The sequence below is a fragment of the Arachis ipaensis genome, chromosome B07 (genome assembly GCF_000816755.2).
Source record: "Arachis ipaensis cultivar K30076 chromosome B07, Araip1.1, whole genome shotgun sequence".
In the NCBI taxonomy this organism is placed as follows: Eukaryota; Viridiplantae; Streptophyta; class Magnoliopsida; order Fabales; family Fabaceae; genus Arachis; species Arachis ipaensis.
This window is the reverse complement of record NC_029791.2, coordinates 115,798,544-115,818,712: the sequence shown is the minus strand read 5'-3', so window position 1 is coordinate 115,818,712 and position 20,169 is coordinate 115,798,544. Positions and strand designations below refer to the sequence as shown.

General features: G+C 39.3%; 6 pseudogenes; all 6 read right to left on the bottom strand.

Annotated features, from left to right (window-relative positions):
• LOC107607740 lies at positions 1,218-4,740 on the bottom strand (annotated as a pseudogene).
• Positions 5,045-7,923, bottom strand: LOC107607739 (annotated as a pseudogene).
• LOC107607738 lies at positions 8,824-10,854 on the bottom strand (annotated as a pseudogene).
• LOC107607737 lies at positions 12,647-14,594 on the bottom strand (annotated as a pseudogene).
• On the bottom strand, positions 15,131-17,297 carry LOC107607736 (annotated as a pseudogene).
• LOC107607735 overlaps positions 19,160-20,169 on the bottom strand; it is a 2,493-nt pseudogene continuing 1,483 nt past the window's right edge.

The following is a 20,169-nucleotide window of genomic DNA, read 5'->3' as shown; positions in this document are numbered from 1 at the left end:
CTCAGCCCACTCTTTGACGCAATATCAACCAGAGTAGTGTCTGCATAGAAAGTCCTCCCAAAAAATCCCAGCCATCAATTCGCACCAACAATTCTGTTAAGAGGTAACATCACCAAACAAACAACCATCAACATTCAACTTTATTGCACCTAAAGGAGGAGAAATCCAACGATCCACGAAGCCAGTGAGGAGTAACACAGCACAAACAATATGAATATCAAAGAAAGACTTAAGAATGTAATGAAGCAAAGATGGAGAGACTAGTGCCATGATCATTAAGCTCTTGCTTATTCCTATTAAAGATTACATCTTTCTATCCTCACTCATCATTGAAGAGACTCTCCATAAGCTATAGTTTTGCTCGTGTGCTATTCTGGTTGCATCAATAATACCATTTCTGACAATTACGTCATGCACGCCAGCTATGCAGTCCCCTTCGGTTAACCACTCCATCCATATTTTGCAACAGTAAAAACAAGGGACAGAAAAGGCCATTGGTAATGTAAAGACACTTATCATAGAAAGATTTCAAATTATTTGCCTTCACAAGAGGTAATGACAATAAAACTAGAGCCTACAACAGTTTAAATTTTAAGGGTTCTTGCTATTAAGAACCCTTAAGGCCCTTGTAAAAGTTTCAAAAAATAGTAAGATGTTTACATTTTGAAGACTTCAATGCATTCTGTGCACTGAAGATTTAAAAACATACTTTTTATTAAGCCTTAACAGGGTACCCTTACTCATTAGCAAAACCCAAAGTTTAAATATTCAATCTAACAATTGATAAAAAGTTGAGATAGATGCTCACTACTTGAGTCAAGTAAAATTAGCTTTAATTCTTTACGTTAAAATTTTACCAGTAGATTCAGCTGAATTTCAAAATACTCGTTTTCATGTCTGAATAAGGAGACATCGTAATGAAAGCTTCACTTCAACCTTTTGTCCATTTCTTAACCAGATGTTCAAACCAGGAAACTTGCTTTCACTATGAATTGTTATAAAGTTAACGTCATAGTGATATCCTGGAAGAACAATTCCTTCTTGACCATAATTTTGAAGGTCTGTCTCTGCAAGTCTCAGGTTTCATTTTTCTCCGTCAAAATTTTCATGGAGGTTTAGCAGAACATTTTAACATATGCAAGAGAAATTATTTTGTCAACTTTTGAAGTGCGGCAAACAATTAGATCGGATTTTATACTAGTCTACATCACAAAACGTTAGAAATAATCTCCACAAGAACTTGAACCTTCTCTGAAACAATGGAATCTGTTATTATCCCTAATGATTATCTCTCTCACTGTAACTTTGGAAATAAGTTTTATGGCCTCATGACAATCACCACATACGCATAGATTTTTAACAACACGAATGATGTCATTTGTCCCAGTATTGATCAGGGAAAATGCAACCGCTAATTTCTCACTATGACAGCCAAGGAAGTACTCATTCTCCTTTTCCTCTATATCAAAGAACACAAACTCAGTAGTCGGACTATAACCGACTTCTCTCAATTCCTTAAACAAACTTTCAAGTTTTTTATATATCTTTGGTGACATATGATGGGAAGTATCTCCTACAAGGAATTCATGAACAACCACATCCACTTCAAACTAACTACACCCAAGTAATTTTTGCATTCCCTTCTCGTTCAGCGTTAACCTAACTTTTTCTGTTTCATCCCATCTATGACTTGCTTTAACATGGGTTCTGCCAATTTAGTATCACAATGCAACCGCATCCTCCCAATAATGCCCCCCAAAACAATAGTATTCGGTTTCATTGCCATATTCTTGTTCAAATTATGTGCTTCAACCAACAAGCCTACATGGGATAGAAGATCCACCATGCATCCATAATGCTCGATAGTAGGACTTAAAGAAAAGACATGACTCATGCTATCAAAATATTGTCGACCATCATTATCCAAACCAGCATGGGTACACCCGCAAAGTTAGCCGACAAAAGTATTCCCATCTGGTTAAATTCCATACTTCTCCATTTGTCCAAAAAACCCAAATGTGGCCCAAACATGTCCGTTCATAGCCAGTCCAGAAATTATGGCGTTGAACACCACACGGTCCTTCCCCTTCATCATTCTGAAAATATCCACCGCGCTTGCAATGCTTTCACATTTAGCATAAAATTCAATCAAGGCAATGCTTGTACATGATTCAGCAAAAACTCATCAATATCCATCAATCCCTTAGCCCAATTCCCTAACTCCAATGCTCCCAACCTCGCACATGCAGAAAGAACACCCACCATGGCATAGCAATCAGGCCTTAGATTCTCCATCTGCATCTCAAAGAACAAGTCAAGTGCTTCCTTAGGAAGCCCGTTGGATGCATATCCCTGAATCATGGCACTCCAACAAACAATATCCCTCTCAACCATTCTATCAAAAACCTGCAGCGCCTTCTCCATGCTCCCGTACTTGGCATACATGTCAACCGAAGAAGTCAACACAAAGACATTCCTATAGAAACCACTCTCAGTTATATAATTATCAATCCACTCTCCACTAGCCAAGTCCCCTAACTGAGAACACGAATACAAAACCCGAACGAGAGTGAAATTATTCAGCTTTACGCCCACCTCTAGCAACTATCTAAACAAACCAACCGCTTTCTCGTGAAGGCCACACCCAATATACCCACAGATAATAGCTGTCCACGAAACAAAATTCTTCTCAAGAATACATTAAACACCTTTCGTGCATCCTTTACGTACCCACATTTTGAATACAAACAAACAAGACTTGTCTTGACAAACACGTCACAATCAAATCCAATTTTCACAAGCGAATGGAGCTTGACACCAAATGGAAATTCCGCCAGCCTGGCACACGCTTTGAGTACAAAAGCGAATGTTTAGTTGTCTGGCAAGAACCCGGCGCTGCCCATTGAGTTGTAAAACAGAACGGCGTCCTCAAATGAGTCGCTGGAGACCGTTTCGCAAATCATAGTGTTAAAGAGGTATATCTTAGGATTTTTGGATTGGGAGATGATGCGCTTGGCGTAGGGCGTGTTGCAAAAGAAAAATGAATACTGGAGGATGATGTTGAGAAGATAGTTATCGTGGTCGATGTTGAGGCGGAGTAGGCGGCAATGGGCGGTCTTGAGGTGGTTGAAGGAGTTGAGGCCATGGAGGAGGCAGTGCTTGAGCTCTATTTCCGCCTTGGGAAGTCATCAACGGGAATCAATTTCAAAACAAGAGAGAGAAATAAGACAATGATAGCATTGCAGTGGTACAATGATGCCGAATGCATGTTACATATCTGAACGTTGTCGCCGTCTGGAGCAGCACAGTTTCCCAAATCATCAACTCTGACAAAGTGGTGAGAATTGGTTAGCTTATAACGATTCCGCAAGATGTCTCAATGTCTTCAAAACTGCATCTTATGCTATGTGTAAACAATTACATGTGGCAGACAATTGTTACAAGTCAATATAACCTTCATCTAAGTAAATTTCATTAAGCTCTTGATTTTGGTAGAGTATAGAAAGTAGAAACAAAGAAAATCTAGAAGCTAAGACAAATAAGCACCAACTCGCAGAAGTTGTGCAACTACTGTTGGAGGAAACACAATAATTTGGAGGTCATTCCTTTGTGCTACACCCCCCTTAAGTTAAAGCATTAGCACATTTGTTTGAATTCCTAGAAATCAAGACACAATAAACCTGCCAAGTACGCCTTAGAAGCCCATGAATTGCAAAAATTAGCCACTGAGCATATGGACCCATTTGCCCGGTGACACTGGCGCAAGGAAAAAGCCTCCCAAAAATCCATCTCGTGCACAATACTACGGAAGCCATGCTCTCAGGATAGCTCAGCCCACTCTTTGTCGCAATCTCAACCGGAGTAATGTCTGCATAAAAAGTCCTCCTAACAAAACCCAGCACCTAATTTGCACTAACAATTCTGTTAAGAGGTACCATCACCAAACAAACAACCATAAACATTCAACATTATTACTCCTAAAGGAGGAGAAATCCAACGATCCACGAAGCCAGTGAGGAGTATCTCAGCACAAATAATATGAATATTAAAGAAAGACTTAAGAATGTAATGAAGCAAACATGGAGAGACTAGTGCCATGATCATTAAGATCTTGCTTATTTCTATTAAAGATTACATCTTTCTATCCTCACTGATCATTGAAGAGACTCCCCATAAGCTATATTTTTTCTCTTGTGCTATTCTGGTTGCATCAATAATAGCAATTCTGACAATTACATCATGCACGCCAGTTATGTAGTCCCCTTCGGTTAACCACTCTATCCATATTTTGCAACAGTAAAAACAATGGACAGAAAAGGCCATCGGTAATGTCAAAACACTTATAATAGAAAGATTTCAAATTATTTGCCCTCACAAGAGATAATGACAATAAAACTAGAGCCTACAGGAGTTTAAATTTTAAGGGTTCTTGCTATTAAGCGCCCTTAAGGCCCTTGTAAAAGTTTCAAAAAATAGTAAGATTTTTACATTTTAAAGACTTCAATGCATTCTGTGCACTAAAGATTTAAAAACATACTTTTTATTAAGCCTTAACAAGTATCCTTACTCATTAGCAAAACCCAAAGTTTAAATATTCAATCTAACAATTGATAAAAAGTTGAGATAGATGCTCACTACTTGAGTCAGGTAAAATTAGCTTTAATTCTTTACGTTGAAATTTTACCAGTAGATTCAGCTGATTTTTGAATTACCCGTTTTCCTGTCTGAATAAGGAGACATCGTAATGAAAGCTTCACTTTAACCTTTTGTCCATTTCTTAACCAGATGTTCAAACCATGAAACCTGCTTCCACTATGAATTGTTATGAAGTTAACGTCATAGTGATATCCTGCAAGAACAATTCCTTCTTGACCATAATTTTGAAGGTTTATCCCTGCAAGTCTCAGGTTTCATTTTCCTCCGTCAAAATGTTCATGGAGGTTTAGCAGAACATTTTAACATATGCAAGAGAAACTATTTTGTCAACTTTTGAAGTGCGGCAAACAATTAGATCGGATTCAAAACTCGTCTACATCATAAAATGTTACCAATAATCTCCACAAGAACATGAACCTTCTCTGAAACAATGGAATCTGTTATTATCCCTAATGATTATCTCTCTCCTGTAACTTTGGAAATAAGTTTTATGGCCTCATGACAATCACCACATACGCATAGATTTTTAACAACACAAATGATGTCATTTGCCCCAGTTTTAATCAAGGAAAATGCAACGGCAAATTTCTCACTATGACAACCAAGGAAGTACTCCTTCTCCTTTTCCTCTATATCAAAGAACACAAACTCAGTAGTCGGACTATAACCGACTTCTCTCAATTCCTTAAACAAACTTTCATGTTTTTCAAATATCTTTGGTGACATAGGATGCGAAGTATCTCCTACAAGGAATTCATGAACAACCCCATCCACTTCAACCCAACTAGACCCAGGTAACTTTTTGCATTCCCTTTTCGTTCAGCGTTAACCTAACTTTTTCTGCTTCATCCCATCTATGACTTGCTTTAACATGGGTTCTGCCAATTTAGTATCACAATGCAACCGCATCCTCCCAATAATGCCCCCTAAAACAATAGTATTCGGTTTCATTGGCATACTCTTGTTCAAATTATGTGCTTCAACAAACAATCCTACACAGGATAGAAGATCCACAATGCATCCATAATGCTCGATAGTAGGACTTAAAGAAAAGACATGACTCATGCTATCGAAATATCGTCAACAATCATCAATCAAACCAGCATGGGTACACCCGCAAAGTAATCCACCAAAAGTATTCCCATCTGGCTGAATTCCATACTTCTCTATTTGTCCAAATACCCTAAATGTGGCCCGAACATGTCGGTTCATAGCCAGTCCCGAAATTATGACGTAGAACACCACACGATCATTTTCCTTCATCATTCTGAAAATATCCACCGCGCTTGCAATGCTTCCACATTTAGCATAAAAGTCAATCAAGGCAATGCTAGTACATGATTCAGCAAAAACACATCAACATCCATCAATACCTTAGCCCAATGACCCAACTCCAGTGCTCCCAACCTCGTACATGCAGAAAGAACTCCCACCATGGCATAGCAATCAGGCCTCAGATTCTCTATCTGCATCTCAAAGAACAAGTCAAGTACTTCCTTAGGAAGCCCGTTAGATGCATATCCCTGAATCATGGCACTCCAACAAACAATATCCCTCTCAACCATTCCATCAAAAACCTGCAGGGCCTTCTCCATGCTCCCGCACTTGGCATACATGTCAACCGAAGAAGTCAACACAAACACATTCCTATGGAAACCACTCTCAGTTATATAATTATCATTCCACTTTCCACTAGCCAAGTCCCCTAACTGAGAACAAGAATACAAAACCCGAACGAGAGTAAAATTATTCGGCTTTACACCCACCTCTAACAACTCTCTAAACAAACCAACTGCTTTCTCGTGAAGGCCACGCCCAATATACCCACAGATAATAGCAGTCCACGAAACAACATTCTTCTTAGGAATACATCAAACACCTTTCGTGCATCCTTTACGTACCCACATTTTGAATACAAACAAACAAGACTTATCTTGACAAACACGTCACAATCGAATCCCATATTCACAAGCGAATATAGCTTGACGCCAAACGAAAAATCCGCCAGCCTGGCACACGCTTTGAGTACAAAAGTGAACGTGTAGTTTTCTGGCAAGAACCCGGCGCTGCGCATTAAGTTGTAAAATAGAACGGCGTCGTCAAAGGAGTCATTGGAGACTGTTCCGCGAATCATAGTGTTAAAGAGGTATATGTTAGGGTTCTTGGATTGGGAGAAGACGCGCTTGGCGTAGGGCGTGTTGCGAAAGAAAAATGAATACTAGGGGATGAAGTTGAGAAGATAGTTATCGTGGTCAATCTAGAGGCAAAGGAGGCGGCAATGGGCGGTCTTGAGGTGGTTGAAGGAGTTGAGGCCATGGAGGAGGCAGTGTTTGAGCTCCATTTCCGCCATGGGAAGTCATCAATGGGAATCAATTTCAAAACAAGAGAGAGAAACAGGCCAATGATTGCATTGCGGTGGTGCAACGATGCCGAATGCAGGTTACATCTCTGAACGTCGTCGCCGTCTGGAGCAGCACAGTTTCCCAAAGCATCAATTCTGACAAAGTGGTGAGAATTGGTTTGCTTATAGCAATTCCGCAAGATGTCCCAATGTCTTCAAAACTGCATCTTATGCTATGTGTAAATAATTACATGTGGCAGACAATTGTTACAAGTCAATATAACCTTCATTAAAGTCAATTTCATTAAGCTCTTGATTTTGGTAGAGTATAGAAAGTAGAAACAAAGAAATTCTAGAAGCTAAGACAAATAAGCAACAACTCGCAGAAGTTGTGTAATCACTGTTGGAGGAAACGCAACGATTTGGAAGCATTCCTTTGCGCTACACCACCTCAAGTTAAAGCATTGGCACATTTGTTTGAATTCCTAGGAATCAAGACACAACAAACCTGCCAAGAACTCCTTAGAAGCCCATGAATTGCAAAAATCAGCCACTAAGCATATGGACTCATTTGCCCGGTGACACTGGCGCAAAGAAAAAGCCTCCCAGAAATCCATCTCGTGCAGAATACTACGGAAGCCATGCTATCAGGATAGCGCAGCCCACTCTTTGCCGCAATCTCAACCGGAGTAATGTCTGCATAGAAAGTCCTCCCAACAAATCCCAGCCATCAATTCGCACCAACAATTCTGTTAAGAGGTACCATCACCAAACAAACAACCATCAACATTCAACTTTACTGCACCTAAAGGAGGAGAAAGCCAACGATCCACGAAGCCAGTGAGGACTAACTCAGCACAAACAATATGAATATCAAAGAAAGACTTAAGAATGTAATGAAGCAAAGATGGAGAGACTAGTGCCATGATCATTAAGCTCTTGCTTATTCCTATTAAAGATTACATCTTTCTATCCTCACTCATCATTGAAGAGACTCCCCATAATCTATATTTTTGCTCTTGTGCTATTCTGGTTGCATCAATAATAGTATTTTTGACAATTACGTCATGCACGCCAGCTATGCAAACCCCTTCAGTTAACCACTCTATCCATATTTTGCAACAGTAAAAACAAGGGACAAAAAAAGGCCATTGGTAATGTCAAGAGGTAATGACAATAAAACTAGAGCCTACAACAGTTTAAATTTTAAGGGTTCTTACTATTAAACACCCTTAAGGCCCTTGTAAAAGTTTCAAAAAAATAGTAAGATTTTTACATTTTGAAGACTTCAATGCATTTTGTGCACTGGAGATTTAAAAACATACTTTTTATTAAGCCTTAACAAGTGCCCTTACTCATTAGCAAAACCAAAAGTTTAAATATTCAATCTAACGATTGATAAAAACTTGAGATAGATGCTCAATACTTGAGTCAAGTAAAATTAGCTTTAATTCTTTACGTTGAAATTTTACCAGTAGATTCAGCAGATTTTCGAATTACCCGTTTTTCTGTCTGAATAAGGAGACATCGTAATGAAAGCTTCACTTCAACCTTTTGTCCATTTCTTAACCAGATGTTCAAACCAGGAAACCTGCTTCCACTATGAATTGTTATGAAGTTAACATCATAGTGATATCTTGCAAGAACAATTCCTTCTTGACCATAATTTTGAAGGTCTATCCCTGCAAGTCTCAGGTTTAATTTTCCTCTGTCAAAATGTTCATGGAGGTTTAGCAGAACATTTTAACATATGCAAGAGAAGTGTCAACTTTTGAAGTGCAGCAAACAATTAAATCGGATTCTATACTAGTCTACACCACAAAATGTTACCAATAATCTCCATAAGAACATGAACCTTCTCTGAAACAATAGAATCTGTTATTATCCCTAACGATTATCTCATTCCATGTAACTTTAGAAATAATTTTTATGGCCTCATGACAATCACCACATACGCATATATTTTTAACAATACGAATGATGTCATTTGTCCCAGTATTGATCAGGGAAAATACAACGGCTAATTTCTGACTATGACAACCAAGGAAGTACTCCTTCTCCTTTTCCTCTATATCAAAGAACACAAACTCAATAGTCAAACTATAACCAACTTCTCTCAATTCCTTTAACAAACTTTCAAGTTTTTCATATATCTTTGCTGACATAGGATAGGAAGTATCTCCTACAAGAAATTCATGAACAACCCCATCCACTTCAACCCAACTACACCCAGGTAATTTTTGCATTCCCTTCTCGTTCAGCGTTAACCTAACTTTTTCTACTTCATCCCATCTATGACTTACTTTAACAAGGGTTCTACCAATTTAGTATCACGATGCAACTACATCCTCCCAATAATACCCCCAAAATAATAGTATTCGATTTTATTGGCATACTCCTGTTCAAATTATGTGCTTCAACCAACAAGCCTACACGGGATAGAAGATCCACCATGCATCTATAATGCTCGATAGTAGGACTTAAAGAAAAGACATGACTTATGCCATCGAAATATCGTCGACAATCATTAACCAAACCAGCATGGGTACACCCGCAAAGTAAGCCGACAAAAGTATTCCCATCTGGCTGAATTTCATACTTCTCCAGTTGTCCAAATACCCCAAATGTGGCCCGAACATGTCCGTTCATAGCCAGTCTAGAAATTATGGCGTTAAACACCACACGGTCCTTTCCCTTCATCATTCTGAAAATATCCACCGTGCTTGTAATGCTTCCACATTTAGCATAAAAGTCAATCAGGGCAATGCTAGTACAGGATTCAGCAAAAACTCATCAACATCCATCAATTCCTTAGCCCAATTCTCCAACTCCAATGCTCCCAACCTCGCACATGCAGAAAGAACTCCCACCATGGCATAGCAATCAAGCCTTAGATTCTCCATCTGAATCTCAAAGAACAAGTCAAGTGCTTCCTTAGGAAGCCCATTGGATGCATATCTCTGAATCATGTCACTCCAACAAACAATATCCCTCTCAACCATTCCACCAAAAACCTACAGCACCTTCTCAATGCTCCCACGCTTGGCATACATGTCAACCGAAGAAATCAACACAAACACATTCCTATGGAAACCACTCTCAGTTATATAATTATCAATCCACTCTCCACTAGCCAAGTCCCCTAACTGAGAACACAAATACAAAACCTGAACGAGAGTGAAATTATTCGGTTTTACGCCCACCTCTAACAACTCTCTAAACAAACCAACTGCTTTCTCGTGAAGGCCACACCCAATATACCCAAAGATAATAGCAGTCCACAAAACAACATTCTTCTCAAGAATACATCAAACACCTTTCGTGCATCCTTTACGTATCCACATTTTGAATACAAACAAACAAGACTTGTCTTGACAAATACGTCACAATCGAATCCCATTTTCACAGGCGAATAGAGCTTGACACCAAATGGAAAATCCGCCAGCTTGGCACACGCTTTGAGTACAAAAGTGAACGTGTAGTTGTCGGGCAAGAACCCGGCGTTGTGCATTGAGTTGTAAAATAGAACGGCGTCGTCAAAAGAGTCGTTGGAGACCATTCCGCGAATCATAGTGTTAAAGAGGTATATGTTAGGGTTCTTGGATTGAGAGAAGATGTGCTTGGCATACGGCGTGGTGCGAAAGAAAAATGAATACTAGAGAATGATGTTGAGAAGATAGTTATCGTGGTCGATGTAGAGGCGGAGGAGGCGACAATGGACGGTCTTGAGGTGGTTGAAGGAGTTGAGGCCATGGAGGAGGCAGTGCTTGAGCTCCATTTTCGCCATGAAAAGTTATCAACGGGAATCAATTTCAAAACAAGAGAGAGAAATAGGCCAATGATAGCATTGCGGTGGTGCAACGATGCCAAATGCAGGTTACATCTCTGAACGTCGTCGTCGTCTGGAGCAGCACAGTTTCCCAAATCATCAACTCTGACAAAGTGGTGAGAATTGGTTTGCTTATAACGATTCCGCAAGATGTCCCAATGTCTTCAAAACTGCATCTTATGCTGTGTAAACAATTACATGTGGCAGACAATTGTTACAAGTCAATATAACCTTCATCTAAGTCAATTTCATTAAGCTCTTGATTTTGGTAGAGTATAGAAAGTAGAAACAAAGAAAATCTAGAAGCTAAGACAAATAAGCACCAACTCGCAGAAGTTGTGCAACCACTGTTGGAGGAAACAAAATGATTTGGAGGTCATTCCTTTGCGCTACACCACCTCACATTAAAGCATCGGCACATTTGTATGAATTCCTAGGAATCAAGACACAACAAACCTGCCAAGCACGCCTTAGAAGCCCATGAATTGCAAAAATCAGCCACTAAGCATATGGACCCATTTGCCCGGTGACACTGGCGCAAGGAAAAAGCCTCCCAGAAATCCATCTCGTGCACAATACTACGGAATCCATGCTATCAGGATAGCTCAGCCCACTCTTTGCCACAATCTCAACCGGAGTAATGTCTGCATAGAAAGTCCTCCCAACAAATCCTAGCCATCAATTCGCACCAACAATTCTGTTAAGAGGTAACATCACTAAACAAACAACCATCAACATTCAACTTTATTGCACCTAAAGGAAGAGAAATCCAACGATCCACAAAGCCAGTGATGAGTAACTCAGCACAAACAATATGAATATCAAAGAAAGACTTAACAATGTAATGAAGCAAAGATGGAGAGACTAGTGCCATGATCATTAAGCTCTTTCTTATTCCTATTAAAGATTACATCTTTCTATCCTCACTCATCATTGAAGAGACTCCCCATAAGCTATATTTTTGCTCTTGTGCTATACTGGTTGCATCAATAATAGCATTTCTGACAATTACGTCATGCACGCCAGTTATGCAATCCCCTTCGATTAACCACTCCATCCATATTTTGCAACAGTAAAAACAAGGGACAGAAAAGGCCATTGGTAATGTAAAGACACTTATCATAGAAAGATTTCAAATTAATTGCCTTCACAAGAGGTAATGACAATAAAACTAGAGCCTACAACAGTTTAAATTTTAAGGGTTCTTGCTATTAAGAACCCTTAAGGCCCTTGTAAAAGTTTCAAAAAATAGTAAGATGTTTATATTTTGAAGACTTCAATGCATTCTGTGCACTGAAGATTCAAAAACATACTTTTTATTAAGCCTTAACAGGTGCCCTTACTCATTAGCAAAACCCAAAGTTTAAATATTCAATCCAACAACTGATAAAAAGTTGAGATAGATGCTCACTACTTGAGTCAGGTAAAGTTAGCTTTAATTCTTTTTGTTAAAATTTTACCAGTAGATTCAGCTGATTTTCAAAATACCTGTTTTCATGTCTGAATAAGGAGACATCGTAATGAAAGCTTCACTTCAACCATTTGTCCATTTCTTAACCAGATGTTCAAACCAGGAAACCTGCTTTCACTATGAATTGTTATAAAGTTAACGTCATAGTGATATCCTGGAAGAACAATTCCTTCTTGACCATAATTTTGAAGGTCTGTCCCTGCAAGTCTCAGGTTTCATTTTTCTCCGTCAAAATGTTCATGGAGGTTTAGCAGAACATTTAAACATATGCAAGAGAAACTATTTTGTCAACTTTTTAAGTGCGGCAAACAATTAGATCGGATACTATACTAGTCTACATCACAAAATGTTAGAAATAATCTCCACAAGAACTTGAACCTTCTCTGAAACAATGGAATCTGTTATTATCCCTAATGATTATCTTTCTCCCTGTAACTTTGGAAATAAGTTTTATGGCCTCATGACAATCACCACAAACACATAGATTTTTAACAACACAAATGATGTCATTTGCTCCAGTGTTGATCAGAAAAAATGCAACGGCTAATTTCTCACTATGACACCCAAGGAAGTACTCCTTCTCTTTTTCCTCTATATCAAAAAACACAAACTCAGTAGTTGGACTATAACCGACTTCTCTCAATTCCTTAAACAAACTTTCAATATTTTCATATATCTTTGGTGACATAGGATGGGAAGTATCTCCTACAAGGAATTCATGAACAACCCCATCCACTTCAAAGCAACTAAACCCAGGTAACCTTTTGCATTTCCTTCTCGTTCATCGTTAACCTAACTTTTTCTGCTTTATCCCTTCTATGGCTTTAACATGGGTTCTGCCAATTTAGTATCACGATGCAACCGCATCCTCCTAATAATGTCCCCAAAATAATAGTATTCAGTTTCATTGGCATACTCTTATTCAAATTATGTGCTTCAACCAACAAGCCTACACGGGATAGAAGATCCACCATGCATCCATAATGCTCGATAGTAGGACTTAAAGAAAAGACATGACTCATGCTATCGAAATATTGTCGACCATCATTAACCAAACCAGCATGGGTACACCCGCAAAGTAAGCCGACAAAAGTATTCCCATCTGGCTGAATTCCATACTTTTTCATTTGTCCAAATACCCCAAATGTGGCCCAAATATGTCCGTCCATAGCCAGTCCAAAAATTATGGCGTTGAACACCACACGGTCCTTTTCCTTCATCATTCTGAAAATATCCACCGCGCTTGTAATGCTTCCACATTTAGCATAAAAGTCAATAAAGGCAATGCTAGTACAGGATTCAGCAAAAACTCATCAACATCCATCAATCCCTTAGCCCAATTCCCCAACTCCAATGCTCCCAACCTCGCACATGCAGAAAGTACTCCCACCATGGCATAGCAATCAAGCCTTAGATTCTCCATCTGCATCTCAAAGAACAAGTCAAGTGCTTTCTTAGGAAGCCCATTGGATGCATATCCCTGAATCATGTCACTCCAACAAACAATATCCCTCTCAACTATTCCACCAAAAACTTACAGTGCCTTCTCAATGCTCCCGCACTTGGCATACAGGTCAACCGAAGAAATCAACACAAACACATTCCTATGGAAACCACTCTCAGTTATATAATTATCAATCCACTCTCCACTAGCCAAGTCCCCTAATTGAGAACATAAATACAAAACCCGAACGAGAGTGAAATTATTCGGTTTACGCCCACCTCTAACAACTCTCTAAACAAACCAACTGCTTTTTCGTGAATGCCACACCCAATATACCCACAGATAATAGCAGTCCATGAAACAACATTCTTCTCAAGAATACATCAACCACCTTTCGTGCATCCTTTATGTATCCACATTTTGAATACAAACAAACAAGACTTGTCTTGACAAACACGTCATAATCAAATCCCATTTCCACAGGCGAATAGAGCTTGATGCCAAACGGAAAATCCGCTAGCCTGGCACACGCTTTGAGTACAAAAGTGAACGTGTAGTTGTCTGGCAAGAACCTGGCGCTGTGCATTGAGTTGTAAAATAGAACGGCGTCGTCTAAGGAGTCGTTGGAGACCGTTCCATGAATCATAGTGTTAAAGAGGCATATGTTAGGGTTCTTGGATTGGGAGAAGACGTGCTTGGCGTAGGGCGTGTTGTGAAAGAAAAATGAATACTGGAGGATGATGTTGAGAAGACAGTTATCGTAGTCGATGTAGAGGCGGAGGAGGCGGCAATGGGCGGTCTTGAGGTGGTTGAAGGAGTTGAGGCCATGGAGGAGGCAGTGCTTGAGCTCCATTTTCGCCATAGAAAGTTATCAACGGGAATCAATTTCAAAATAAGAGAGAGAAACAGGCCAATGATAGCATTGTGGTGGTGCAACGATGCCGAATGCAGGTTACATCTCTGAACATCGTCGCCGTCTGGAGCAGCACAGTTTCCCAAATCATCAACTCTGACAAAGTGGTGAGAATTGGTTTGCTTATAACGATTCCGCAAGATGTCCCAATGTCTTCAAAACTGCATCTTATGCTATGTGTAAGCAATTACATGTGGCAGACAATTGTTACAAGTCAATATAACCTTCATCAAAGTCAATTTCATTAAGCTCTTGATTTTGGTAGAGTATAGAAAGTAGAAACAAAGAAAATCTAGAAGCTAAGACAAATAAGCACCAACTCGCAGAAGTTGTGCAACCACTGTTGGAGGAAACAAAATGATTTGGAGGTCATTCCTTTGCGCTACACCACCTCAGGTTAAAGCATTGGCAGATTTGTTTGAATTCCTAGGAATCAAGACACAACAAACCTGCCAAGCACGCCTTAGAAGCCCATGAATTGTAAAAATTAGCCACTAAGCATATGGACCCACTTGCTCGGTGACACTGGCACAAGGAAAAAGCCTCCTAGAAATCCATCTCGTGCACAATGCTACGGAAGCCATGCTATGAGGATAGCTCAGCCCACTCTTTGTCGCAATCTCAAACGGAGTAATGTCTGCATAGAAAGTCTTCCCAACAAATCCCAGCACCCAATTCGCGCCAACATTTATCTTAAGAGATACTATCACCAAACAAACAACCATCAATGAAATCTGTTATTATCCCTAATGATTATCTCTCTCCCTGTAACTTTGGAAATAAGTTTTATGGCCTCATAACAATCACCATATACGCATAGATTTTTAACAACACAAATGATGTTATTTGCCCCAGTGTTGATTAGAAAAAATGCAACGGCTAATTTCTCACTATGACAACCAAGGAAGTACTCCTTATCTTTTTCCTCTATATCAAAGAACACAAACTCAGTAGTTGGACTATAACTGACTTCTCTCAATTCCTTAAACAAACTTTCAATATTTTCATATATCTTTGGTGACATAGGATGGGAAGTATCTCCTACAAGGAATTCATGAACAACCTCATCCACTTTAAAGCAACTACACCCAGGTAACTTTTTGCATTTCCTTCTCGTTCATCGTTAACCTAACTTTTTCTGCTTTATCCCATCTATGACTTTAACATGGGTTCTGCCAATTTAGTATCACGATGCAACCGCATCCTCCTAATAATGCCCCCAAAATAATAGTATTCGATTTCATTGGCATACTCTTATTCAAATTATGTGCTTCAACCAACAAGCCTACACGGGATAGAAGATCCACCATGCATCCATAATGCTCAATAGTAGGACTTAAAGAAAAGACATGACTCATGCTATCGAAATATCGTTGACCATCATTAACCAAACCAGCATGGGTACACCCGCAAAGTAAGCCAACAAAAGTATTCCCATCTGGCTGAATTCCATACTTTTCCATTTGTCCAAATACCCCAAATGTGGCCCAAATATGTCCGTCCATAGCCAGTCCAGAAATTATGGCGTTGAACACCACACGGTCCTTTCCCTTCATCATTCTGAAAATATCCACCGCGCTTGTAATGCTTCCACATTTAACATAAAAGTCAATGAAGGCAATGCTAGTACAGGATTCAGCAAAAACTCATCAACATCCATCAATCCCTTAGCCCAATTCCCCAACTCCAATGATCCCAACCTCGCACATGCAAAAAGTACTCCCACCATGGCATAGCAATCAAGCCTTAGATTCTCCATCTGCATCTCAAAGAACAAGTCAAGTGCTACCTTAGGAAGCCCATTGGATGCATATCCCTGAATCATGTCACTCCAACAAACAATATCCTTCTCAACCATTCCACCAAAAACCTACAGCGCCTTCTCAATGCTCCCGCACTTGGCATACAGGTCAACCGAAGAAATCAACACAAACACATTCCTATGGAAACCACTCTCAGTTATATAATTATCAATCCACTCTCAACTAGCCAAGTCCCCTAACTAAGAACACAAATACAAAACCCGAACGAGAGTGAAATTATTCGGTTTTACGTCCACCTCTAACAACTCTCTAAACAAACCAACTACTTTCTTGTGAAGGCCACACCCAATATACCCACAGATAATAGCAGTCCACGAAACAACATTCTTCTCAAGAATACATCAACCACCTTTCGTGCATCCTTTACGTATCCACATTTTGAATACAAACAAATAAGACTTGTCTTGACAAACACGTCACAATCAAATCCCATTTCCACAGGCGAATAGAGCTTGATGCCAAACAGAAAATCCGCTAGCCTGGCACACGCTTTGAGTACAAAAGTGAACATGTAGTTGTTTGGCAAGAACCTGTCGCTGTGCATTGAGTTGTAAAACAGAACGGCATCGTCAAAGGAGTCGTTGGAGACCGTTCCATGAATCATAGTGTTAAAGAGGCATATGTTAGGGTTCTTGGATTGGGAGAAGACGTGCTTGGCATAGGGTATGTTACGAAAGAAAAATGAATACTGGAGGATGATGTTGAGAAGATAGTTATCGTAGTCGATGTAGAGGTGGAGGAGGTGGCAATGGGCGGTCTTGAGGTGGTTGAAGGAGTTGAGGCCATGGAGGAGGCAGTGCTTGAGCTCTATTTTCGCCATGGAAAGTTATCAACGAGAATCAATTTCAAAACAAGAGAGAGAAACAGGCCAATGATAGCATTGCGAGGGTGCAACGATGCCGAATGCAGGTTACATCTCTGAACATCGTCGCCGTCTGGAGCAGCACAGTTTCCCAAATCATCAACTCTGACAAAGTGGTGAGAATTGGTTTGCTTATAACGATTCTGCAAGATGTCCCAATGTCTTCAAAACTGCATCTTATGATGTGTAAACAATTACATGTGGCAGACAATTGTTACAAGTCAATATAACCTTCATCTAAGTCAATTTCATTAAGCTCTTGATTTTGGTAGAGTATAGAAAGTAGAAACAAAGAAAATCTAGAAGCTAAGACAAATAAGCACCAACTCGCAGAAGTTTTGCAACCACTGTTGGAGGAAACAAAATGATTTGGAGGTCATTCCTTTGCGCTACACCACCTCACATTAAAGCATCGGCACATTTGTTTGAATTCCTAGGAATCAAGACACAACAAACCTGCCAAGCACGCCTTAGAAGCCCATGAATTGCAAAAATCAGCCACTAAGCATATGGACCCATTTGCCCGGTGACACTGGCGCAAGGAAAAAGCCTCCCAGAAATCCATCTCGTGCACAATACTACGAAAGCCATGCTATCAGGATAGTTCAGCCCACTCTTTGCCGCAATCTCAACCAGAGTAATCGCTGCATAGAAAGTCCTCCCAACAAATCCTAGCCATCAATTCGCACCAACAATTCTGTTAAGAGGTAACATCACCAAACAAACAACCATCAACATTCAACTTTATTGCACCTAAAGGAGGAGAAATCCAACGATCCACGAAGCCAGTGAGGAGTAACTTAGCACAAACAATATGAATATCAAAGAAAGACTTAAGAATGTAATGAAGCAAAGATGGAGAGACTAGTGCCATGATCATTAAGCTCTTTCTTATTCCTATTAAAGATTACATATTTCTATCCTCACTCATCATTGAAGAGACTCCCCATAAGCTATATTTTTGCTCTTGTGCTATACTGGTTGCATCAATAATAGCATTTCTGACAATTACGTCATGCACGCCAGTTATGCAGTCCCCTTCGATTAACCACTCCATCCATATTTTGCAACAGTAGAAACAAGGGACAGAAAAGGCCATTGGTAATGTAAAGACACTTATCATAGAAAGATTTCAAATTATTTGCCTTCACAAGAGGTAATGACAATAAAACTAGAGCCTACAACAGTTTAAATTTTAAGGGTTCTTGCTATTAAGCACCCTTAAGGCCCTTGTAAAAGTTTCAAAAAATAGTAAGATGTTTATATTTTGAAGACTTCAATTCATTCTGTGCACTGAAGATTCAAAAACATACTTTTTATTAAGCCTTAACAAGTGCCCTTACTCATTAGCAAAACCCAAAGTTTAAATATTCAATCTAACAATTGATAAAAAGTTGAGATAGATGCTCACTACTTGAGTCAGGTAAAATTAGCTTTAATTCTTTTTGTTAAAATTTTACCAGTAGATTCAGCTGATTTTCAAAATACCTGTTTTCATGTCTGAATAAGGAGACATCGTAATGAAAGCTTCAATTCAACCATTTGTCCATTTCTTAACCAGATGTTCAAATCAGGAAACCTGCTTTCACTATGAATTGTTATAAAGTTAACGTCATAGTGATATCCTGCAAGAACAATTCCTTCTTGACCATAATTTTGAAGGTCGGTCCCTGCAAGTCTCAGGTTTCATTTTTCTTCGTCAAAATGTTCATGGAGGTTTAGCAGAACATTTAAACATATGCACGAGAAACTATTTTGTCAACTTTTTAAGTGCGGCAAACAATTAGATCGGATACTATACTAGTCTACATCACAAAATGTTAGAAATAATCTCCACAAGAACTTGAACCTTCTCTGAAACAATGGAATCTGTTATTATCCCTAATGATTATCTCTCTCCCTGTAACTTTGGAAATAAGTTTTATGGCCTCATGACAATCACCGCATACGCATAGATTTTTAACAACACAAATGATGTCATTTGCCCCAGTGTTGATCAGGAAAAATGCAACGGCTAATTTCTCACTATGACAACCAAGGAAGTACTCCTTCTCTTTTTCCTCTATATCAAAAAACACAAACTCAGTAGTTGGACTATAACCGACTTCTCTCAATTCCTTAAACAAACTTTCAATATTTTCATATATCTTTGGTGACATAGGATGGGAAGTATCTCCTACAAGGAATTCATGAACAACCCCATCCACTTCAAAGCAACTACACCCAGGTAACCTTTTGCATTTCCTTCTCGTTCATCGTTAACCTAATTTTTTCTGCTTTATCCCATCTATGACTTTAACATGGGTTCTGCCAATTTAGTATCACGATGCAACCACATCCTCCTAATAATGCCCCCAAAATAATAGTATTCGGTTTCATTGGCATACTCTTATTCAAATTATGTGCTTCAACCAACAAGCCTACACAGGATAGAAGATCCACCATGCATCCATAATGCTCGATAGTAGGACTTAAAGAAAAGACATGACTCATGCTATCGAAATATTGTCGACCATCATTAACCAAACTAGCATGGGTACACCCGTAAAGTAAGCCGACAAAAGTATTCCCATCTGGCTGAATTCCATACTTTTTCATTTGTCTAAATACCCCAAATGTGGCCCAAATATGTCCGTCCATAGCTAGTCCAGAAATTATGGCGTTGAACACCACACGGTCCTTTCCCTTCATCATTCTGAAAATATCCACCGCGCTTGTAATGCTTCCACATTTAGCATAAAAGTCAATAAAGGCAATGCTAGTACAGGATTCAGCAAAAACTCATCAACATCCATCAATTCCTTAGCCCAATTCCCCAACTCCAATGCTC